Source organism: Thamnophis elegans, chromosome 6 (assembly GCF_009769535.1).
Source record: "Thamnophis elegans isolate rThaEle1 chromosome 6, rThaEle1.pri, whole genome shotgun sequence".
NCBI classification, from domain to species: Eukaryota; Metazoa; Chordata; class Lepidosauria; order Squamata; family Colubridae; genus Thamnophis; species Thamnophis elegans.
In genome coordinates, this window is record NC_045546.1 from 15,940,804 (window position 1) to 15,966,753 (window position 25,950).

The window sequence follows — 25,950 nt, forward strand, 5'->3', positions numbered from 1 at the left end:
TGACCTCGGGTGGACCAGGGTGGGCATGGCCAACATGATGTCACTTGTTTTGGGGTTGGCCCAAGTGCTCTGCCAGCAAAATGGGCTCCCAAGCTTGATTTTGGGCTGTGATGGCCTTCTACAACCCTCTGACAATGAAAATGGAGCTCAGGGTGTGTGTATGTCACACATGGCCTTCGTAAGTTCTGTTTTTGGCTGGGACGGCCTCCTGCAACCCTCTGCCAATGAAAACAGAGCTCAGGGGGGGAGGGCGCACGCATGGTCCTCATGAGTTCAATTTTTGGCTGGGACGGCCTCCTGCAATCCCTGCCAGCAAAAACGGAGCTCGGGAAGGTGGAGCTCCATTTTTGCTGGTGGAAGCATCTTGGGCTAGTCCTTCACTATTTCCAGGGTGACCCTGCAGGACACATCTAAGCACCCGGTGGGCTGGATCTGGCCCCTGGGCCTTGAGTTTGACTTCCCTGGTCTTGGAGCTCATGGACACCATGGCAACCAAGGACCTGATGAAGATGTGGGGGCACAATACAGTTGAAAAGGTGGTGGTGATGGTGGGAAACAACATCCTGGAAGAAAGCAAAGGCAAGCTACTTCTGTTATTGCCAAGACATGTTTGATCTGAGAGAACTGAGTTTAGGTTGTAGGAAATTTTACTTTGGACCTTGTCATGGAGTCTTTAGGATTCCCTTTCAGGAGATCTTTCTTTTGTTTTCTTCTTGCTACATTTTTTTTTAGCGTAAAAGCAAACCTACCTTTTCCAAACATTCATTAGTAACTTAGAAAGAAGTTTTTGATTTGGCAAAGCTTTGATCGCCCTACCCCACTGAAACAGATATGCATATCAAAGTGTGGCAATTTGCTTCGAAGGGCAAATCTGAATGAAAAGTTTTCAAAGCACTTTTCAATATGCTGGTTATGGCTTTTCTATTGCTTCTAGATTGCTACACACACTATTAGAATTACGAAAGGAGTACAAAAATTCAGACCACAGGATAGCCCCCCCCCTCTAAAAAAAGTGGTACTTTCCTATATCTTTTTACTGCCTTCTACCATTGTACAGATCTTTGCAGTGGAGATCTGGCAACCTTAAGCAGTATACAAGTTGCAATTTCAGTGTCATATTGAATGAAGGACCCAGTGGAATTGGGGACACTAAGTGGTGGGATGGATTCCCTGGCCCTGTAATGTGGAGCCAGCCACTCCATTTAAAAGCTCGTTAACTCTTTGCCTTATGCAAAGTCTTTGGAGTGATAAGTCAACATTATACAGTGATACATCTCACTGCAGATAGCCATAAGTCTTAACTTTGCTCTCTTCTGTTAATGACATGTTTTCTTCCGCTCACCCAGTACACCCTATTAGGGACTCAACTGATATCTCATCAAACTGTATATGGCCTTCAGGCTGGCCTTATGTTTAAACTTGTCAGTCCTCCCCAGGTAAACCAGACAGAGTGAACAACTAGATGAGCTAATTCTACTTTATAGTAAGGCTGTTATTGGCAACGTGTGAAAAGATGACATTGTATAGAAGGCCTAGGAAATCTATAAAATGAGCAGCTTTTAGGCAAAGTACGAAAAGTCTGTGTTATATTAATATGCTATGATGGCGAACCTATGGCACGTGTGCCACAGGTGGCATGCGGAACCCTCTCTGCGGGCACGCAAGATGTTGTCCCAGCTCAGCTCCACCGCGCATGCACATGTACACCTCCCGCAGGCCAGCTAATTTTCAGGTCTCTGCCGTGCAAGTGCTGGGGGTGGAGCACATGCGAGATACGCGCACATGCATTGAGGGTGGTGGAGGTATGTTGCACTTTGTTTTGGGTCCCAGGAGGCTTCAGGGAGGCCTGCTAAGCCTGTTTCTGGTCCCAGGATGCTGCAGGAAAGCCTGCTAGGCTCAAAACGGGGCATGGATGGGTTGCGGGGGGGGGGGATTGCACATGTATGTGCAGGGGGGTGGGGCACAGGGTGATGTCATGCTCACATTGCATTTTGGGTGTGGGCACGCATGCACACAGTCGGCATATGATGACAAAAAGGTTAGCCATCACTGCTATATACTTTTCTTAGGCTTTGAAGAGCTTTAAAGGTGACAACCAGCATCTTGAATTTCACCCAGAAGCAAATCAACATCCAATGCAGCTCCTGCAGGAGAGGTGATACATGTGGATGCCGAGGTCTGCGAAAAACCATGCAGGACGCTGTATTTTGCACCAACTGGAGCTTCCAATTATGCAGAATGACAAGAACTGTTTAGGCAAAGTATGAAAAGAGAGGCATGAAAAGGGTTAAGGTTAGGATTAAATACAGGACTTTGTAATTGGGGGGGAAAAGCAAGAGAAAAAGACCAGCATTGAGTTACTTGTTGCCTCAAGGAAGGCTAGAAGGGCATTTTTGTGGGTGTATTTTATACTTCGCTGTCTTGCCTTTCGGCATTGCAAAGAATGCCTAGGAAATGTGTGATATATAAGCATTTCATACTTTTACATCCCGCTGAGGCCTGGTGGCTCAGTGTTTAGAGTGCAGTACTGCAGGCTACTTCTGCTGATTGCCGTCTGCCTGCAATTTGGCAATTCGAATCTGAAGTTTGACTAGCCTTCCATCCTTCTGAGGTGGGTAAAATGAGGACCCAGATTATTGGGGGCAACATGCTGACTCTGTAAACTGCTTAGAGAGGGTTGTAAAGCACTGTAAAGTGTTATATAAGTTTAAGTGCCTAAAAATGCCTAATTTCACACATTGAGGGTAACAAGCTACATTAACAGAATCTTGCCCACCTGAAGGTACAAACTTCCCTACTTTTAATAACTTGATCCACTAGGGTGAGTCCTTCCTAAGTTTCTTCTTCTGACTGTTAAACCACTGGGGGCTGCTACCTCTCTTGTCTGATTGTTTCCTAGGCAAGATCTCTTTCCCTCGGTTCCACCACAAAACTGCGGTAGACTAAAGCGCGCTCGACGAAAGCGCGTACGTGACGTCATCACAGCATGACGAAAACATCACGCTGTGAGCGGTAAATTTAAAATTAAAGCGAAAACCTTACCCTAACCCCCCCCAAACCTAACCCTAAACCTAACCCTAAACCTAACCCTAAACCTAACCCTAAACCTAACCCTAACCCTAACCCTAACCCTTAACCTAACCCTAAACCTAACGCTAACCCTTAACCTAACCCTAAACCTAACCCTAATGCTTAACGTAACCCTAAACCTAACCCTAACCCTTAACCTAACCCTAACCCTAACCCTTACCTTTATGTGAATCGGCTTGCTTTAATTTAATTTTAATTTTAATTTAATTTATTTTTAATTTTTTTCGTCGCGCTGCTGATCATGTCAGGTACGCGCTTTAATCGGGCGCGCTTTAGTGGACCGCGGTTTTGACGGGTCACGCTTTCCCTCATCCCCCAAGGTCATCCACACAGGCCTCTCGAAACATCTGGGAAAGATTTAAATCTCCTGACCACAAATGGATGGGTGCTGGGTTAATACTTCCTGCCTTCAAAGTAGAGGAAAGATAACCACCAAGCCATTGCTTTGATTTCACCTAGTCTTTCCTGAGAGGAAGGGTTCAAATTTGCAAAGTAACTGCCAACTCTTTTGATCTCAGAAATCAGTGATTGGAGCCAGTACATTAAGTTCAGTCCATAAAGACATTTGTCATGCCAAACCTTCCAGGTCAGAAAAGCTAGCAATAAACACAAGCTTTTTTTAATTTTTATTTTTTTAAAAGCATTTTGAATGTTGCTGTGTTTATATTGCAATAGGTTACTTTCTGTATTGGTTCAGTTGATTGCTTTCTAAGATATTTGCAATATTTTCCATGACTGTTTGAAGGCTCTCATATTGATACAGATACAGATTGACAGAGTTGGAAGGGACCTTGCAGGTAATGTAGTCCAACCCCCCCCCCACCCGAGCAGGAGACCCTCCACCATTTCTGACAGATGGCAGTCCAGGCTCTTCTTGAAAGCCTCCAGTGATTAACCACCCACAACCTCTGAAGATAAGCTGTTCCATTGTTGATTGGTCTCATGGTCAGAACATTTCTCCTTATTTTTAGGTTGAATCTCTGCTTGATCAGTTTCCATCCATTATTCCTTGTCTGGCATTCCGATGTCTTGGAAAATAGCTTGACCCCCCTCCTCTTTGTGGCAGCCCTTCAAATATTGGAACATTACTATCATGACTCCCCTGGTCTTTTTCTTAACTAGACTAGCCATGCCCAGTCCTGTAACCATTCTTCCTATGCTTTAGTCTCCAGTCTAGTCAAGTATTGTCCTTTCATCATTCCTGCAAAGAAATACTGGAGGTTTTTTTTTTAATGTTATGGTAAAACACTTGGAGCCATTCTAATAAAACTGGCCAGGGATAATTAATAACGCTACTATATTTTTAGAAGTGTCTGTAGATAGCACTTATTGCAATAGCACCAAGACTTATATACTGCTTCACGGTACTTTACAGCTCTTTCTCTGGAAATGGTTTTCAGAGTCTGCATATTTTCCCCAACAATCTGGGTGCACTGACCTCGGAAGGATGGGAAGCTGAGTCAACCTTGAGCTGATCAGGATCGAACTCTTGGCAGTCGGCAGAGTCAGTCTGCAGTACTTCCCCCGTGGAGGCCCTTATTTTCATTCCATTCTTCCAAAAATGAAAAACCTTCAGACATTTTAATATGGGCAAATATTTGTTTCAAATTGGATCTGGTTGACTTCCAATTACATAGCTGAAATGAATCATTTTCAGATTTTGAATCACCAACTTGAATCAAAATCGGTGCCAATTTAAATTTTGTGATACGGTACAAACCAACAAAAATGAGTCCCTGTGGATTTCACTCCAACAGTCATTGTCAACTATAGGGAGCAGTGCTCATCCCTGTTTCAAGGCCTTTGAAACAGCACTGCCCAAAGACATTTCTGCTGTCTTGTGGACAGCATGACGTCATGGAACACTCTTGCTTTCCCACCAAAGTGGTACCTGCTTATCTATTCACATTTGCATGCTTTTAAACTGCTATGTTGGCAGGAGCTGGAGCAAGGATGGGAACTCAACCCATCACATAGTGCTCAGGTCTCGAACCTGAGCTGCTGGCTTTCCAGCCAACAAGCCCAGCATCTTAACGGCCGAGTCACTGTGCTGCCCATAAACGAACGAACAAACAAACAAACAAACAACAGCTAAAATAAAATATTCCCCAGTGGCTGTTGGGCTAGACTTTTCCTTTCTTTCTCGGTGCAGTGTCGCTTGATTAATTAGATTCTGGTTAATTACATTTTGTACTTGTGCTCCTAATTGTTGTTTTATAGCATATTTGGGTCTAATTGGTGTTCACTGCATTGCAGAGATGTGCACTCAAAGGAGGGCTGAGCAAGGATATTGGATTTTTCTATAACGCTTTGATATCACACCTAAGTGCACATTTGTTCAATTGCATGGTGGGAGGAAGGGAAAGCCAGGTGCGATCTATGTGCTATTAAGCATCCATCTATGTGCAAGATCTTTTGGCTGTGGGCAGAGCATGAACTTGTCTTCCTGAATTTACATGAAGATTCATTGACTTTTTAGAAGCTCTGTGGATTCCATTTAATTTCCCGGTAAACATATAAGAGAAATGTCATGTTTCAGAGGGAGGACAGAAGTTAAAGCAATTTATTTAACTCCCTTCTCCTAAAGGAGACCAAATCGCTGTTTGGAAAGAAGGTGGAGAGTTAGGATATGTGTTTGCGTAATCTCCAAATTAAAGAAGAAGGAAAAGTCTTTATAAACTTTCTCAGAAGATAATAACGCGGCATATGTGAGAGACCTTTCTCTGTCTCTGAAGATTAAAAGCATGGTCTTTTGCCAGATTCATTATTTACCAGTGGGATCAAAAGATGCTGATTTTTGTAGGAAGCAGAAAAGAATACTGCTGTTCAGATTGTTTTAAAAGGTCTTTAGCCTAATAGTCTGAAAGGAAATGCACGGGGGAGATTTCTTTCCTTCCATTAATTGTAAAACATTGATTTCTCATATTTTTTTGCACAAAAGATAAAAGGGGGTCTTTAAAAGATATGAAGGTTTATTTTGGAAAAAAAAAGCACAATTCTTTTTCAAGTTTCTAGGTTCTATCATATCTCAAGACTTAAAATGGACACCTAACATCAAAAATGTCATCAAAAAAGCACAACAAATAATGTTTTTTCTGCCCCAACTCAGAAACCTCAAACTGCCCCAAAAGCTGCTGATTCTGTTCTACAGAGGAATTATTGAGTCTGTCATCTCCACCTCCATAACTGTCTGGTTTAGTTCTGCAACCAAACAAGAAAGACACAGACTTCAATGGATAATTAGAATTTCAGAAAAAGCAATTGCTACCAACCTGCCTTCCATTGAGGACCTGTATACTGAACAAGTCAAAAAGAGGGGTGTGAAAATAACTACAGACCCCTCACATCCTGGACATAAATTGTTTCAACTTCTACCCTCAAAAACACACTATAGAGCACTGCACACCAGAACAACTAGACACAAAGACAGTTTTTTTTTTCCTGAATGCCATCACTCTGCTAAAAAACTACTTCCCACAACACTATCATATTACCTACTAAGAGTGTATTACTATTATTCTTCTCTTCCTTCTTAGTACCTATCTCTTCCCACTTATGACTATAACCATGTTGCTTGTATCTTTAAAATTTATATTGCTTTATTTGTTTCCCAGTATAATTTGATTGCTTATTAGTAACCTGTGACTATCACTAAGTGTTGTATCTTATGATTCTTGATGAATATATTTTATTTTTCTTTATGCACAAAAGACAAAATCATTGTGTTTTTAATCACACTTGGCCAATAAATAATTCTATTCTATTTTATTTATGAAGTAATTTAGTCAGTTAGTTATTATTTAGCTAGTAGAATTTAGTCAGTAATTGATATAGAACAGGGGTATCAAACTCAAGGCCCAGGGGCCAGATTTGGCCTGCAGGGTACTTAGATCTGGCCCGTGAGATTGCCCTGGAAACAGTGAAAAACCGGCCCTTCTGCAGATGAAAACAGGCTACTGAGCTCCGTTTTCGGCTGCCACTGCTTCCTGTGTGGCCCTCCCAAGCTCCATTTTCACTGTCAGAGGGTTGTAGGAGGCCGTGGCAAACAAAAATTGAGCTCGGGAGCCTGTTTTTGCTGGCAGAGCGCTCAGGTCACCAAAGACGCCCCTGACATCAAGCTGGCCACACCCACCCTGGCCACACCCACCCCAGCCCCCTGATGTAAAAAGCAACCCTGATGTGGCCTTCCATGAAATTGAGTTTGATACCCCTGATATAGAAGATAATGATGAACCATTGCCCCATGGAACTGGCTTGCCCCACTCCTGCTGTCAGAAAAGCCCTCCTTTTGATCCTGCCGGCCAAAGAATTTTTACTAGTAGGACCAGGGAGAGGATCCTTCTCTTCTGTGGCCCATGCCTTCTGGAACACCTTAGCTCTTTTTTAAAAAAAATTAAATGTGTTTTTATTTTGCCATTTCATTTTCATACAGTCACATATATACTGTGCATAACTGGGGCCATATAACATTAAACAATAAACACAGCCATTCCTCTTGTCGACAATACCCCCCAAAATAGAAACCCAATGTACCTCTTCGACCCTCCATACACCCTTTCTTTTGCCCCCCTCCAACTTCCCTTCTTCCCTCCATCATTCCCCTCTACCCTACTTCCCCTCCCCCTCTACCACTTCTTGGAACATCTTAGCTCTTGAGGTGAGATCAGCCTCTACCCTTCAAACTTTCTGGAAGAGCCCTAAAACATATATCTGGCAGTTGTCTTGGGAGGAGGGGGTGTTCAGTGGGGGCTGGAGGTGGCTGAATAAATGAGACACAATTGTTGATCCTTGTACTATCTGTGCTTTTTTTTAAAAAAAAAATTAATTGCTGCTAATCTTAATTTTAATGGGTTTTTTTAATTTATTTATGCTTTTATACCATTGTAAGCTGCCTGAGTCATGTGGGATGGTGAGATTGGTGGCATATAAAATAAATAAATAAATAAATAGTTGGTGTTTCAAATTCCAAGATTATGAGGCACTTGGGTTACATTTAAATACTGTAATCCTCTGCCTATTTGCTAGGAATGTAACCTCACTAAATTAAATCGGATGCGAGTTATGTGGAACATAACAACCATGTTTCCCTGAAAATAAGACAGGGCCTTATTTTCTTTTGACCCCCAAACAAGCGCTTGGCCTTATTTTGGGGGAGGTTTCATTATTTTTGAGGTGGAGGAGGCGGCTGTTGTGGCTGCTGTTGTGCTTCAATATTTTCAGGGAGGGCTTATTTTAGCGCATGCACTCAAAAGCCTGATTGGGCTTATTGTCCGGGGAGGTCTTATTTACAGGGAAACAGGGAAGTTGTGTTACAGACTGGCACATTAATCATTCAGTGATGATTGAGACATTGGAATAGGTCACCCAAAAATCTAGTCTCTGTATGTTTATATAACAGGCTAAGCTTGGTTAGTGTTAGCTTTTTCATGATTTAGCAGGTTGTATGACCCCAGCCTGACTAATTAAGATGATTACTCAATTTGCTTTGCAAATCCAGAAAACACATTATTCCAGTAATTAAAGATTGTGTGTTGTGCAAACCCAACTAATGTACAAAAATCAAAGGATGGTGCTATCACGAAATACTGTGTAACATTGTGTCAGAGAAAGCATTCATTTGTTTCTCCCTTTTGCATGTTAAATGGGAATGTCAGGTAAGCAGCTAGAGAATAAAAATAGAGTATCTGCATATTTCCTGGTTTATGAGCATCAAAGGGGTCTGGTGCATGAATAAGCACTTTCTACACCTTTAATCTCTTTCTAAATGCATCTGGCGGATGTGCCTGAACCAGCACTGAGGGGGCACTGCAAGCCCAATGAACTTCGGCTAAGAGAAGAAAGGAGACAGATTTTATTTGCTCGTAATTGTGAAAGAGATAAATTGCCTGCAAGGCACCTGATTATTATCCACTGTCTTGTTAATCCCAGCTAGTGTCTGTATGTTCAAACAAGAAATGCAGTTCTCAGGGAATTATTATTTATTTAGACGCTCAGATGAGCTGGCTTTTAGTCTATCCTTTACTTATACATAGACAAATATGCCTAATAATTTCAGGAATAGCTGAAACCATGTTCCACTAACAGGGCTCTTCTCCTACTTTACAGTGAATAGTCCTTCATTTGCAAAACTGTCCAATCGCTTCTTCTAAATGCACTGCAGCTGAAACCAAGCAGCTGAACAAATATTTGTTTGATGTCCTTTTACTGAGTTACCCAATTATTTTTATTTTCACAACAAATCAATGTGGTCAAATGGGAAGTGCGAGACACATGTAGGGAGAAGGTCTCTAAATTCATTACGAGGCCTTTTTCCTTAAGAAAAGAACCAGGATGGATTTAGGGAATAGCAAAGATTTGTCTTTGTAAGACAATTTATAAGGGACGGGATTTGTAAGGGACGCGGTGGCTCAGCCTACACAGGTTGAACTAAGTTATAAGAAGAAATGCATGTTCCATATTGCCTTTCTCTATTGCAAATCATCTTGCTTCTTGATCAGCCTAATCAAACTTAAATATTCCATGTGCCAGGTAGCTTTTGTGTTTTAAGGTGTCCTAGAAACATATTGGCCAAAGGGTTGCAGTGCCTCAGTAGCTAAGATGCTGAGCTTGTCGATCAGAAAGGTTGGCAGTTCGGCGGTTCGAATCCCTAGCGCCGCGTAATGGAGTGAGCTCCTGTTACTTGTCCCAGCTTCTGCCAACCGAGCAGTTCGAAAGCATGTAAAAATGCAAGTAGAAAAAAAGGAACCACCTTTGGTGGAAAGGTAACAGCATTCTGTGTACATTCGGTGTTGAGTCATGCTGGCTACATGACCATAGAGACGTTTTCGGACAGCGCTGGCTCTTCAGCTTTGAAACAGAGATGAGAATCACCCCCTAGAGTTGGGAATGAGTAGCACATATGTGCGAGGGGAACCTTTACCTTTAAAGATTTGTCCTAGGAGGCAGAAAGCTATTGCCAGTTAAGATTAGGGCAGACTTCCTCAGTTGCTGACATTTAAATGAATTGGACCCTAAATCTTATCATTTCGAGAACTCTTGATCATGCCAGCTAAGGATAATGCAAGTTCTAATTTAGCCCATTTAGAGGACAGCAGATTGGGGAAAATGGATAAATTCCTGTGTAACTCATATGCACCCTTTTAGTCTGAAATTGTAACTACGGTACATTTTTTATTGGTATGTTTGGAAATAGAAGAAAAAGTTGACTTGATTTGGAATTCATTTGTATTTAACTAAAATTTTATTAATTAAATGCAATTACTGTATTAGCCATTTATATACCCCCCCTTTGGTAGATTAAATGTGACTTTTCTATAGCAAATATTGGGGTTTTCTTGGAGACACACTGGAGACATTTTTAGGATCAAATGTGACTGTAGAACCTTGTTGTGCCATCTGCTTTCTACTCTCCTTTGGTGTAATGCTCTAAAATGATAAGTGAATCTGTCTGATCATGTCATTTCACGGGTTTTGGGAGACAGCAAAGAAATAAATGCAACTTATTGAAAGATGTTTTCTTCTTCATTCATTTAGATTTACTTTTATCAGCATTACTGGAAAGTTGGTCATCTTTATCTTTTTTCTTATCATAACAACAAAAACCATTTTCAAAAGTTTAAAATTTAAAATAACAGATAAATATATCAAGCTTCAATAATAGGTGTACTTCTATCGGTGCTCCAAAGGCAATGCATGCAATATTATAAAACACATGGGATGGAAGCTGCTACTTACTGGGAAACTATCTGCCAATCATATATATTTTTTAAAAATGTTCCTGATCCTTTGGTAGGTCATGACCCAAAGTTTGAGATCGTTGGTGTAAGTGATTCAGATTCAAACCTGACATTTTTTGGCTTCAGAATGGGCATAATATGGTTTTGTGGTTCAAGGCTCAGCAACCACTGAGCTAAAATGTCCTAGTGTTTCCCTTCACTTTTCCACTGTATATCATAATTACTATAACATACAGTTCAAGTGAGGAAAATTATTTCAATTCCGACAACATAAATCTAGCTCTATAAAAACAATTCTACAGCAATATAGTATGAAGTTTGTCAAATAAAAAATTGTGATTGGAGTCTGTATAGAACAAGAGGCTGGCAATTTCTTTTTGTACAATAGAATATCAGAACCTTAAAATAAAAACAGAAATGGAAAATGGATGAAAAATCTCACGAGACTGCCCAATTTGGTAAGATCTTGTTGAGCTAACTTCTTTGATATAACATGAATGCACTGAAATTTTGTCTGATTGGACAATCTCATAGGAATTTGCCCAGTGTAACTAAAAAAAAGAGACCTGGTGGCTCAGTGGCTAAGGCGCTGAACTCGTGGATCAGAAAGGTCAGCAGTTCGGTGGTTCGAATCCCTAGCGCCATGTAATGGAGTGAGCTCCTGTTACTTGTCCCAGCTTTTACCAACCTAGCAGTTCGAAAGCGTGTAAAAATGTAAGTAGAAAAATAGGAACTGCCTTTGGTGGGAAGGTAACAGCGTTCCGTGAGCCTTCAGAGTTTAATCGTCCCGGCCACATGACCATGGAGACTTCAGACACTGCTGGCTCTTCAGCTTTGAAACGGAGATGAGCACTTCCCCCTAGAGTCGAGAATGACTAGCACATAGGAGCGAGGGGAACCTTTACCTTAACTAATTTGTAATTTTGGGAGTGCCTGGGTGTCATTCAGAGCTATTGTGGGCCTTGTGATATCAGTAGGTACCTAACGTAAGAAGCAATGGATGGAACTGCATGTATAATGTTAATTAGGATGAAGATCTGAATGCAGTTCTTTCACATAAGAACTAAAAACAATGAATATTGATTCACAGATATTTAAAAGAGAAGAAACTGAAGGAGAGACAGAGCCTAGATCTTTAAATGGCAGAAGACAGCATGAGTAATAGGAAGACATTAAAGGAAGGGAAAAATATAAGCTCACAATGAAGAAAAATTTTCCTGTCAGACAGATTTTCTTTGAGATGATCTCTCGGAAGGAATGATAGAAGGTCTATTTATTCAGGCTTTTAAAACAAGATCAGGAAGAAAAGAACCATAAAATGAAAGAGACTTCTGTCTTGAGAGATTCTTTAATGAGATATCCTAATAGCCTTTTCCTTTACTCTCAGTGTCTGCGTTCCTTTCTAATGGTTATGGCAGTGGAATAATAAAACAGAAAGAAATTGTCAATTTCTTGTGTGATATATAAAACATTGCTAGTATTTGACTTAACCCTACAAATAACTCCCAGGGGTTACTAGTATCCACTGCTATAAAAACTACCTCAAGATTTATTTGTAAATAAACTTGGACACTTGCGTTTTCCAATCCTAGAATAATTTTTTTGTGATCATGGATCAGTTGCATTTAAAACTGTGTTTTCAAAACACAGTACAGAATATTCTGGTGAAAATCAATACTTCTATCCATAAAATCATAATATATTCATAATAGTTAGTGAATTTGTAAATCATCCAATTAGTAATGATTGAAAGCAATGAATAGCCTCTGAAAATACATAAAAACAAAGCCAGCTCTACCATTAAGTACAGAAAAGCAATTTATTTATTTCTTTAATCAATGTATACCTAGGAAAGTCCTTAAGACTGCTTACAATTTTTTTAAAAAAACCTAAAAACGTGTAAGTTAAAAACAAATCAAAATTACCACTAAAAATAGTTAACCAAAACGCAGTGAATGAGATAGTTCTTCTGACTTGCTTAATGCTGGAAAAAAATTGAACTAAATATAATTTATGAAGGATTATGTCCCATAGCTGCGATCAATACAGGAGAAAGATTGACCTCTGGGGAGGGAACATCTTCAAAAGGCAGCAGGAAGGCCTGAAGTACTTCCTGAAGTTTTATAAGAATTTGCTTTGCTAAAAGATTGCATAGTTCTTTTTTTCTTTTAAAAATATTTTCCATTGTTTTTAAGTGCATTTCTTTGACTCTGAAAATGATTCGCACAAGACGATTAGGTTTTGTCTTCTGCGGAGATTTATACATCTAATGGAAATCAAACATCAACTCTAATAATTCAACTTACTTTCATGGAAAAAAATGAATATAGTAATTTGGAATTAAAAGTAAATACGATGAATATTTCCAATTAAATTGGCAGCACTTGAAACTTATACATGTTGAATGACACAACAGCCCTGAGAGTATATCCAAGAGTTTTCATATCAAAAACTCATTTACATTACAATTCAGTAAGCTAAATTCTGGAGTTTGAAAATATTTTCTGTAACACATTTTCTAATGTGTTACATTATACAGATTCCGTTTGGCATCTACAAATTGGTGTGGCTATGGGTATTAGTTTAGATCAGTGATGGAGAACCTTTTTGGAACCGATTGCCCAAACCGGAACATATGTGCAGGGGCGCCAGAGCACCAGAAATTTGAAGACCAGCTGGCCAGCGCGCATGCGCACGCTGACCAAGCTGGTCTTTGTGTTTCCGGTGCATGCATGTGTTTTGGCCAGCTGGTCTTCAGGTTTCTGGTGCTCAGGAGTATGTGAAGAACATCTGGCCAGCATGCAAAACCAGAAGAGCAGCTGGTGACGGCATGCAGTGTGCCCACAGAGGGCTCTGCGTGCCATCTTTGGCACGTGTGCCATAGGTTTGCCATCACAGGTTTAGACTATCTTCTGCAATTGTAATAGTGAGGGAGGTGATATATTTAATTTTGAATTTTGCATCTGAGGTGAAAATAATAAGGTCTCCTCATCATCAAAAGTTCTGTTTGGGCATCAGAAATTTGATCGAATGTACAAGTTGTGAACTTTCTTCAAATGAGTGAAACAACTCGAGTTTTCTAACTGTTAAATTATTGTGCATGCTGCGAAGGACTTTCCAATTTACAAATCTTCCCATGTGACCAAATGTTTTACTACCCTGCATTTAAACTTTTAAAAACCTACCCATATGACCTAATGGTTTTTAATATTTATTTTTCAACTGGGTATATACTTAGTGCAGACTTCTTGCAAATCAATGGGAAGTCAGCTGGTCATCAACAAATTAGGGCTTGATTTCTAAGGATGTCTAAGGTTAGATTCATCCCATTGATTTTATTGTTTGAATATGCCATACATTTATTTACAAGAATAGAGTAGGGAGGAAATGGCTAAATGAACCTTCATGTTGTTAATGTGAAAGCATATGTACTGTGATTCTGTTGAAATCTACATTCTGTAAACTCCTAATCATTTCTTTATTTAAACTCATGATAATTCACTGTGGTACTTACAAGTCCTATTAGCCCCATTCTAATTCAACAGTTAGAACTGCTAGAATGACAGCAGGGTTACTGTTAACCTCACTCCCATCAAAAGCAATGAAATGGAAAGCCAACCCCAGGCGCGATTCATCTCCACTACTTGTTTTATCTGCCCACATCTTTTGCAACGAGGATCTTCTAGAATTTGAAACTGAAGAGGGGTTAAACATCAGGTGGTCCACAAAAGATCACGAATGACAGCTCAGCATGAATGCTTGCATATTTCTTGGCTCTCATGTGACTCTAATCACTTGGAAGATTAGCACACCCAAGTAGAACTCACATATTTAGCAAAACCACATGTACAATGCATCAAATGTCCAAAATAGTTGAAAGTAGATTGATGTTGGGGGGGAACAAGTTTTTTTTTTGGCACTGAAAACATGATGTGTATGTCTCCAGGGATCGCTGCTGCTGGGGATTGCTTGATCAGTGCATGACTATGATGATGGATGTGGTAATCACAAAACACTGATTTACTGCAGAGCAAACTAATGCCCTTGCCTCTCTACCACCTGAGGTTACTTTTGCCATCTTTCTGGGCACATGGGCATGATTCCAAATAAAGCACTGGATTAAAACCACTTGCTCTTTATTATTATTGTTTTCATTCAATCGAGGGCCTAGAGGCATTCATATACACTAGGATGCTATTAAGGACTATGTCAGAGATTGTCATATTGCTTTCTATTTAACAATTCTTCTTTCATTAAAATAATATAAAGTCAAGCTGAGCTGCAAATCTGAAGCATTAGTGCCCAGAAATACTGTCGTGACTTCCCTGATGTTTCCATATGTCACTTCCTCCTTGAGTATCTTCCACAATGTGTTGATGTTCAAAATGTGCTATATATGTTCTTTTGTAGACTGATTGTCTGGAAACCGAATTCTGTCTCCTCCGTCTCTCTCTCCATTCTTCCTTTTGAAATTATATGTGATAAAAGCCCTAGAGAGGCTACAAAGCCAAATTGCCCTTGTTGGAATGTGTGTAGAAGTACAGTGGTTAAGGATCAGTGGTGGGATTCAGCCAGCTCGCATCTATTTGGGAGAACCAGTTGTTAACTTTCTAAAGCAGTTCAGAGAACTGGTTGTTGGAAGAAATACCATTTTGTTTGGTTTCCCCCCCCCAACTTTACAGGTCTAATCTGTAAGGAAGGCAGGAAGGAAACATTCTGGTGTTGTTTCTAGCCTAATCTTTATTGCCCTGCTTAGAGAAATTGCCTCTCCGGTTAACCCTTATTACATTGTCACAGCTAAGGTGAAGCGCCCATTGAAGTGAGTGACGTTGAGTTGGCCACACCCACACAGTCACATGACAACCAATTGGTCATTAGGACAGATAACCGGTTGTTAAATTATTTGAATTCCATCACTGCTTAGGATGCTGGGTTGGAAGTTAGCCAGCTCACATTTGAGACCCAAGTGCTACCATAGGGTAGGTTGAGCTTTGTGCTAATTCCTGCTGGGGACATGAAAGAACCCCCCCCCCCCCCAAACTAGCCATTTCCAGGGCAAGGGTGATGTCACCCAGCTAATCCTTTCGACCGGGAGGTGCCTCAGTTGTTCTGACACCAGTGCATTGAATTTCAGAACAAGTCGATTCATTGGGAAAAAACTCCAGTGGCAAACCACTCCATGCTGATAAATCATAATAATTTAAGATAACAATCTGATATTCATGAATTGTATCTTTAGGTTTGCAATCTTTAGATATGCAGTCTCTATCACGCTATAGCCCCATGACCAATAATAAAGCTTGGCTCAGATACTCCATATTTTTATATATAGATATATAAAAAGGAGAAAAGGAAAGACACAATCACATCATATGCTGGGGAATTCAGAGACTCAGGAAGCACCACAACACTTGTCAGGTACTGTAACAGAAGGCACATTCAAGTTTATTTCTCTCCAGACCAGCCAACATAATATTTCCCTCCACAAATGCAAGATAGAAGAGACTGTGGCTGTTTACAAGCATGAAGTTTTCAGTCTGTTGGAAACATACTATTGCTGTGTTTAAATATATATATATATACTGTGTCAAAATGTACTTTGCACTTTCTCAGAAATGTTCTTTTCTTGCTTTCTATCCCAGAAAGCCCTAAGAAATTATTCTGAATTTTTCTTGGTGGTGCCTTGAGCTTCTTGACAGCTTTGTGAATAGTGCAGACCAGAAGCACATCCAGAAATACTAGGTCTGACTTTATTGTAAGGTTGCATTATCAGAATCTTGCAAGTCTGAAAATGTATCTCTTCCACTCTTCCTCATGTTTATCGTCCACTATTGGGAAGTCCCTTCGGAGATGTTTATCAAATCTCCATTCCTTCTCTGGCCTCAGTTGCCACTTGTCTGATCGTTGTCTAGGCTGCAGATCTTCCTCCTGTCTCCTGACCTTGGCTTCACAAAATCACGAAGCAGACTCCCTGTCCTGACAAAACCCCATTTTATTAAGCTAATGTGAATTCCTCTCATTCACACCCAGCAAAGTCCCAGCACACAGTCTTTCAAGGGTGAATTTACAACCACAGATCTTATCAGACTTGGAGAGCTGCCAGGCTGATATCTTCCTAATGCAATGCTGTACAAGTAAATACTTGGCAAGGAGTCTCTAAGGGTCACAAACAAATCTTCACACTAATTAAGCAAACTAATTGTCTCCTGCAAACTCCACCCCCCCTTTTGAGCCTCTTTATTCCCTATGGGATGGGATATTCACTATCCACCTGTGCCTTTACTCCTGAGTCGGCCCTTGTTCCTTAATTGTTCCCTTCTTTTGGCAGCTCTGCGTATTTGCGCAGCCGGAAAAGGCTCCAGCTGTTCTTCTTCCCACTGATCTCTGACTCTGAAGGCAGCTGATAGCTGTCAAATGGCCCTGGTCCCATCTCTGTCTCTGATGCAGAGCACTCATCAGACCCTTCCCCAGTCTCCAGGACTGATCTATGTTTCTCCCCAACCTCCTAATTGTCTGAGTCTGCCACCAGTTCTGCTGGCCACTGGTAGGCCACAACATCTCCCAAGATCATTTCCACACACCAGGGATTGGTTCCTGTCAGTTCTAACTTCTTCTATAGAAGAGGTTCCACAAATCTACAGTGCCATTTAGAACCGATTCCAGCTCCCTCCCCCCGCCCGTCCGCACATCATCAAAATGAAGAGCGAGGGGAGGAATCCTGGGAGTTGAAGTCCACAAGTCTTAAAGCTGTCAAGTTTGAACACCCCTGGGTTTTTTTCTAAAGGGTTAGGGGTGCAAGGGTCTTGTAACTTGAGAGCTTTAAGACTTGCGTTCTTCAATGCCAGAGTTCCTGAGCCAATATGACTGGAGGAGGAATTCCGGGAGTTGAAGTGCACAAGTCTTAAAGCTGTCAAGTTTGAACACCCCTGGGATATTTTTTTCTAAAGGGTTAGGGGTGCAAGGGTCTTGTAACTTGACAGCTTTAAGACTTGCATACTTCAATGCCAGAGTTTCTGAATCAACATTTTGGTTGCTAAGCCAGAGTGTTATTAAGTGAGTTTCACCACATTTTACAAGTTGGCCATACCCACCAGTCACATGGCTGGCAAGCCACTCCCACAAAGCAGGCCACACCTACAGAAGAGGTTCTAAAAATTGCTGCCACACACTATTACATAACTTCAGGTAATTCTGTTTTTGGTTATAAGTCTTTCTATCACTGTAAAGCCTCTGACTGTCCTCACTTCCTAATGCAACAGGTCAAATAGAAGTTCTCTTCTTTCCTTGGAATGTCTCTCCAGTGTAGCAAGACAGGAAGGATTCAGTCTTCTGGAAAAAAGGATTGCACATCAAAAGAGTTGCACGTGCCCTGAATAATTTAATTCTAAACTGATTTGAAGATTGTTTTTTAAAAAAAAGGAAAACAGGATACAAATATTTTAAACAAATAAATGAAATGTGAGGACTTGTTTGTAAGCAATTTGCTTTTGTCAAATTACAGAACAATTAAAAATGCTGAAGATTTCCTCAAAATGGCATTGGTACAACCTCTGCATAAGCTTCCTCATAAGGAAATATTTAAAGAGATCTCTAAGCCAGGGGTCACCAATCTTGTGGACCTCAGAGACACTACATTCATAATTTTAAATCTCGCAGACCACTAAAATGATCTACCTAATGACCAGCTGGGTGGATGTGGCTAGGTGGTTATGTAACTGGGTGGGTGTGGCCAAATTGACGTCACTCACATCAAGGGGCATTTCAACAGCCTCTACTCGCCCTCCTTTCCCACCCACTCCTCGCCTGTCCACATGGGCTCCTTGGGGCCCCAACAAGAATCAGTTGTTGGAGCTAAGCAGCTATCAAGACAACAAGTTGGCAAAATAGCTGGCTCAGTTCAAATTGTTCTGACTGAGAAGGAGGCTCAGCAGAAACACCTCACTGAGGACTAAGAGCACAGGCTTTCCAAACAGAGGGAAGACCTGTGGGAGTGCAAGACTAGGTACCGGCGCCTGGAGGCTCAGTGCGCTGAGATGGTCAGCCAGTTCCAGGCCTTGGAACAGTTCCAGGCCTTTGGAACAAGACCCTCTGGCTCTTCGCCACCAGCAGCACTTCCCTCCAGCCTTCACCCAAAGCCCCGCACCAGGAGGCTGAAGCAGAGCCCAAGTCGGAATTTTTGCCCCCCTCCAACCTGCATAAAAAGACCCCAAAGGGAGAGACTCTCCGCAGCAATACAAATGCTCATTGCATGTACTCAGCCCAGGGGCCATAGTTTGAGGACCCCTGATTTAATGCAACATAAAAAATGCAAATAATTTTTCTGTGGACCACCAAAATTTTCTCACGGACCACCGTGTTGGTGACCGCCGCTCTAAGCAGCTTGTAACCTCACTCAGATCCTCCAGACTTAAGAGCCTACTGGTCATGGTGGTGTTTTTCAGACATAATTCTCAACTGATTGTACTGGTGAGAATTGTTAAGATTTTACAGTCCATCCTATCAGGAGGGTATCAGATTACAAAAGTTTGCTTTTGTATTTGCAGCAGGCACAGGAAGAAATCATTCGATTAAAAAATTATTTTCGACTCCAGGCAGAAAAAAAAGAAAGGTTTGCATCGATTCCTTTAAACATGCCCGAAACGCTCAGAGGCCTCACAATCTGGAAAAAGCCCTTTTGCTTTCCAAGCAGACTAGGGCCAAATTCTGGCAAGCAAAACTGACTTTCTATGTGCAACTTTGACATCACAGACCCTTGGCAACAACATTCATCCATTTTCTCCTCCTGGGGAAAAAAACCCAAACCAAACAGAAATCTCTGTTCTTTTGCAATGTTATATATTTTCTTGTTTCCTGAATCCCAAGGGTTTCAATTCAAAACCTGCACACAATTTCTCCTAAAGCTGGCTAATTATAAGAGCGGTCCTTTGGAAATATCACACAAAGCAGCAGTGCTTAATTTTTATGCATTGTGGTGCTCCAGGGAAAGCAATACCATAAATTGTTGTTTTGCTAAATTGCCTTCAAATTAAAGGCTTCCACAGTGGAGTAACTTAGCTCATGAGAATAGCTTTGGAGATCGATGTCAATATCCTGTTTAACTCAGTATTCTGAGTCCAACGGGGCCATATCTGGTTTCTTCTGGATTTTTCAGCACCGAAGCTCCTATGTTGTTTCTTCTTCCTTAGTCATTGTTTTGAAATGCTCCTGGAGTATACATGTCTCACTGGCACCAGAGGTGGGTTCCTACTGGTTTGGACTAGTTCGGCCGAATCGGTAGTGGTTTGCTAGTCTGGGTTGCTGGAATCAGTTTCACGGTTGGTACGGCATGGCTTTTTAAAATTTTGTAATGTTCTGTGCATGTACAGACCTATTTATGCACACTGCACACGCACGTGCAAAATTGTGCATGCACCAAACTGGCACTAATGCTGGCAGCAACCCACCCCTGACTGACATGTGTACATAAATACCACTTGGGACTCTCCACTAAGTTTGTGAACAGGGAAATTCGCTGAACGATTTCTCCAACATTTTCCAGGAGGGTGGGAACCAAGAAGCTGAGTTTTCAGTAATTTTCTGATAATTTCCCCACAACATTTACCATGAAATATGAGGTACTTATAGTAACAAAAGTTATTCTTTCCCCGGCGGTAGACTGCAAATGTATTGCTATAGGAGGTGCCCTGCTGAGTCAGAGAGAGGGGTCAAACGCATCATCAGTCATGAATCTCTTCACGCCCACAAGAGATCTAAGTCCAGTCCACCTCAAATTTCTTTTACTCTTATCTACCACCAATTTTCTTTGGCGGTTAGTAGTTCAGATTCTTGTAGAGAGCTTAAGCTTGCAATAAATATTTATACCCATTTGAACTGACAGGATCTCCTGATCTCCCTGGCACCTGTTAGTTGGATCACATTGTTCATCCACATTGTTCAAGGGGAAGACTCCGTCTTCTCAGTGACAATAGCAAAACAAAAACTGTCCTCTGAAATTTTTATACGGGCAGATTATTTTTTTCTTTAAACTTCTCCAAAGAATTTTTTTTCATTAATTTATCAAAGGCGTAACTCTCTCTTTAATCATCATATTTAGTATTACTATATGAGAAAAAAATACTATCCTTTTTTTTTCCTGGAACTTAATGAAAGTGCAGGAGACAAAGTTAACCAGGTTCTCCAGATAAAAGCACACTGAGATGTATTTGCTCTATTTTTTATTGTAAGATTACATTCACAGAATCTTTGAAGATTAACATGATAACTTTCCCTTCTTCGCCCATATATATGATGTCGAACCTATGGCACACATTCTAAAGGTGGCATGCAGCATGTGCGCGCACCTCCCCAGGCCAGCTGGCCTTCGAGTCACTGCTGCGCATGCATGGGGGAGTGTGTGAGGGGGTCATGCGTGCATGCACAGGGGATGGGGTGCATGTGCAGAGTTGCACACGCATGCATGGGGGCAGGGCGTGTGCAAGGCTGTCATGCGCACATTTGAGGGGGTCACACGTGCATGCGAGGGGGTGAGGCATTTTGGGGGGCATGCACACATGTGTGGGAGGCAGGGGGCATGTGCAGGGGGTTGCATTTTGGGGGTTCGAGCACGCATGTGCACATTTGCACGTGCACACAGGCGCTTTGGGCACTCAGCCCAGAAAAGGTTAGCCATCACTGACCTATACAGTCCAGGAAACTAGGGACAGTTTCTTATGAGACATTTGCCAAATCCCCATTTCTCTTGCTGGTGCCTTTTATCTGCCTACTTTGCATTTCTTTCTCTTATCTCCCAAGGTCATTCTCACAGTCAGAGCCATCACAGATGGACAGAGAGAGGATGGTGCAGTGAAAGACAAGAAAGCCACAGATGTCTGCCCTTCCTTATAACTCAGAATTTCTCTTCTCCTTTAGAATACATTCTAAAGCAAACCCTCTGACCAAGCAGGAAGGCCACTGCCACAAAAGGCAGGAGAATTTCTCTGCCCATTCATTATAGAAATCCGTAAAGTAAAAAAAAAAAGGAAAAGGAAGCTGCCGAAAACCGAATAGCAGCTCTTTTTTTTTCCCCAGTAAGGTGCTTTCTCAGGTTTCAACATGCCTTGAAATTTATATTATGAGAAGCGGAGTGTCACTACTGTGACACTAATATACATAATTACCTGGCTCATAAGATTTCTGTCTACAGAGTTGCTAATGGGAATGTTTATTTTTAAAATAAATTTCTAGCTGCACACAGCTAAAGCATGAATCTCATTTTTAGGTTGCTTGATCAATTGCTGTCCATTGTAGAATACCCATCACAATTTATTACATTTATATTCTAATATGCAGTCATGGGAAGGTACTTCTCACATATGTCTCACACTCAACAACTCTGTATGGTGGGATGATACTACAGGATTGGGAAAAATAAGCTGGTATATGTCCATTTCCTTTTCCCCCCCATTTTCAGATAGTAAACCACTCAGGATCATGTGACAAAGATGGGCAGCATGAAAATCTAATAAATAACTAAATAAAAAGGCTACATTGGCTCAGAACAATAGCAATAGCAATAGCAATAGCAGTTAGACTTATATACCGCTTCATAGGGCTTTTAGCCCTCTCTAAGCGGTTTACAGAGTCAGCATATCGCCCCCACAGTCTGGGTCCTCATTTTACCCACCTCGGAAGGATGGAAGGCTGAGTGTTGCTTTATTAAGCAATGTTTTCAGTCTGAGTAAGATACTGAGGATATTCCAACACGTTGTCTCTATTCTGAAAAAAAGCCCCAGAACCTATATATTTTTTCTTTTTATGACCCTTTAATCCCTTGTTTTGAGGTGGAGTCAAGACAACTCCACCCCAACTGAGTGGAGATGAGCATTTACTCACCGAATGCCCTTCCTGACGCCAATGCAGAGTTCACAGTATATATTTTCTCTTTGCGCCTGGATAGAGAAACATCTGCCACTGCCTAGGATTGAACTCTCAACCTTCTGAGTGGGAGGCGAGTGTCTTCACCTCTAGACCATCATGCCGCTCCCATAGAGCCTACATTAACCACCAGATAATCATGCTGAGCAGCTGACTGATTATATGCCATCAGGTTGGTATTGACTCTTAGAATCCACACAGATATTTCTCTACGATGATCTGTCCCTACTTTGGCCCTTCACTTCTTCCAACAATGTGCCCTTTGTCACTGTAACTGAGCCCACCTTGCTGCTGACCTTCCCTTTCCTTCCAACTTTCCCAACATTAGAGCCTTTCTATAGAGATCAAGCTCTACAGACAGTGTATTCAAAATATAATAATTTGTTGACCCATATGTGCATTTGAGGGACTGTCTCTTTCCAGTCACATCCAGTTGACCCACTAGAGTCAGGAGACAAGGAGTGTTGCAGGTCCCATCCCCTAAGGAGGCACATCTGGCAGGACCTAGAAGAAGGGCCTTCTCTGTGGTGGCTCCCTCCCTTTGGAACACTATTCCTGCAGAAATTAGATTGGCCTCCACTTTGATAGCCTGTCAGGCCTGCAGCGGTTCCTTTAAGAATCTTTGGCCTGCCATACTCTCATTATGGTGGGGGGGGGATAGCAAGGGGTAGAAAGTGTTGTTTTCAAAATAAAAAATTCCTTTCTAGAAGCTCAAGGTCATCTTTTGTCTCCGCACCTTTGCACCTGATCGGAAGCAGTTGGGCGTAGGTGCTAGTGTGGAAGAAGAAGATTGGACCATGTGATGGATTGTGGGTGTGGGGACAAGATCATGAACTTTTAACTGGGTGAGATTCTGATGTAATTTCCAGTATTGGGATTTCATAGCATAATGCCAAGATGTCTGATTTATTAAATTGGAACTTTAAGGATCGTTTTGCCTTGGACTCTGATTTAATTCTACATGATACTTGGAACGCTGACATAGCCTTTCAGAAGGCCCTGAAGACTTGGTTTTGCCAGCAGGTCTGGGGAACCCAATGTGTGATGGAGCCCATCAAATGACTCATTTAATTGGGCGCTGTTGCTGGGGGAGGGTGATATTGTTTTTATTATTATTATTATTATTATTATTATTATTATTATTATTATTATTATACCATTGTATCACAGCGGCCAGTTGTTTCGCCGGATTTGGCATTGGTTACTAGTCGGGCCCCACCCAGGGGCCTAGGACGTCGTAACGTATTTTCGTAATATGCGTGCAGATCCAAGCAGTGCGGCTTTTTGCATTTGACTGATGGTGATTTTGTCAATTTTTAACTGTTTTAAATGTAATTCCAGTGCTTTTGGAATAGCACCCAGTGTGCCAATTACCACTGGAATTACCACTGCTGGTTTGTGCCATAGTCGTTGAATTTCGATTTTTAAGTCCTGGTATCTTGCGATTTTTTCATGTTCCTTCTCGGCGACCCTGCTATCACCTGGTATTGTGATGTCTATGATTGTGACTCTATTTTTCTCAACCAGTGTGATGTCTGGTGTATTATGCGCCAGTATTTTGTCGGTTTGTATACGGAAATCCCACAAGATCTTGACCATCTGATTTTCTGTGACTCTTTCAGGCTGATGTTCCCACCAGTTTGTTGCTGTTTTAATATTATAATTTTTGCACATTATTATTATTATTATTATTATTATTATTATTATTATTCTACATTGTGTTTTTATCATTTGTAAACTGCCTAGAGTCTCTATGAGTGAATAGGCAGCAGTATACATTTTCTAAATAACTAAATAAATCTTTGATTGCTGAGGACTTTTGTGTGTTTCGCTGAGCTTCATGAGCATTTTTCCTCCCCACTCTGTCTTCAACTGAGATTATGTTGGACCTGGATAAGCGTGTCACCTTTCCGAGACCAGTTTTTGCACAAAAAATGGAAAAATAAAGAGACTCCCTCTGAACAAGAAATAATAAATAAGATACCGATGTGCGCAGAAATGGATAGACTGACTCTAGAGCTCAAAGACAAGGGTGAGACGGAATATCACAAAATCTAGGACAAATGGTACCGATGGTTAGAAATGAGGGGGAAAGGCCAGGACAGAAAAACACAGAGAAGTTTAGAACTGGAAAATATGGTATTAAGAAGGTGTGATAGGTAGGAATTGGATATGTCTTTGTATGGTTAGTAATTATAAAAAAGAAAGGATCAATGGACAGGTAATCTGACTGACTAGACCTACCCATGCAAAGGATCTAAAATGTAATCATTGTAAGATCCAATCACTATATGGGAACTTTTATGTCAGAAATGTCACACTATGTCCAATGTTTTTAATGTTTATCTAATAAAAAACTTTAAAAAAAACACTGTCACCTTTCACAGTATTTTTTGAGAGGGAGGGAGAATCTCTGTCACTGCCTTTACCTGATTGCTTCTAGCCCCAAATGTATAGAATTCCTAAATATGTTATTAAAATGAAGAGTATTGCATTTTAATTAATAGTTTCCCCTCTTCTGCTGACTTCATCACAAAATTATCCTACTACATATTCCCCAAAGGGAAGCAGTATTCATTATCTGAACTTGGAAGTTTATTACTCTTCCTTCCTTTCCCAATCATTTCTTGTGCAGTCCTTTGTTTCTTCCCTAGGCACCCAGGGCTGGGATTCAGCCGGTTAGGACTGGTTTGAGTGAACCGGTAGCTCTGACAATCAGCTGGCCCAGTGGTGGGTTTCAAATAATTTTCGAACCTACTCTGTGGGTGTGGCCTCCTTTGTGGGAGTGGCTTGCCGGCCATGTGACCTGGTGGGAGTGGCTTGCCGGCCATGTGTTTTCTCTCTCTCTCTCTCTCTCTCTCTCTCTCTCTCTCTTTCTCTCTCTCTCCTTCCTTTTGTCTCTCTGCCCCTTTTTCCATTTTTTCTTTCATCTCTCACTTTTTCTTTCTTTTTTCTTTTTTTCTTTCTTCCTTTCTTTCTCTTTCTCTCTCCCTCTCTCCCTCTGTATGTGGGTGTGTGTCAGTGGTGGGTTTCAAAAATTTTTGGAACCTCTTCTGTAGGTGTGGCCTGCTTTCTGGTGGAACCTCTTCTAACCGGTTCAGTAGATTTGACGAACCGGTTCTACCGAACTGGTGCGAACTGGTAGGAACCCACCTCTGAGCTGGCCCCACCTACCTGCCCCTGCTCTATCCTGTACTTTATTTCCTTCTTT

The 25,950-nt window shown here is 41.3% G+C and overlaps 1 protein-coding gene across 3 annotated transcripts in view; it reads right to left on the reverse strand.

The window, feature by feature from the left end:
- PDGFD (platelet derived growth factor D) overlaps positions 1-25,950 on the reverse strand; it is a 193,216-nt gene that overhangs the window by 35,871 nt on the left and 131,395 nt on the right. The gene's annotated exons all lie outside the window — the stretch shown is intronic.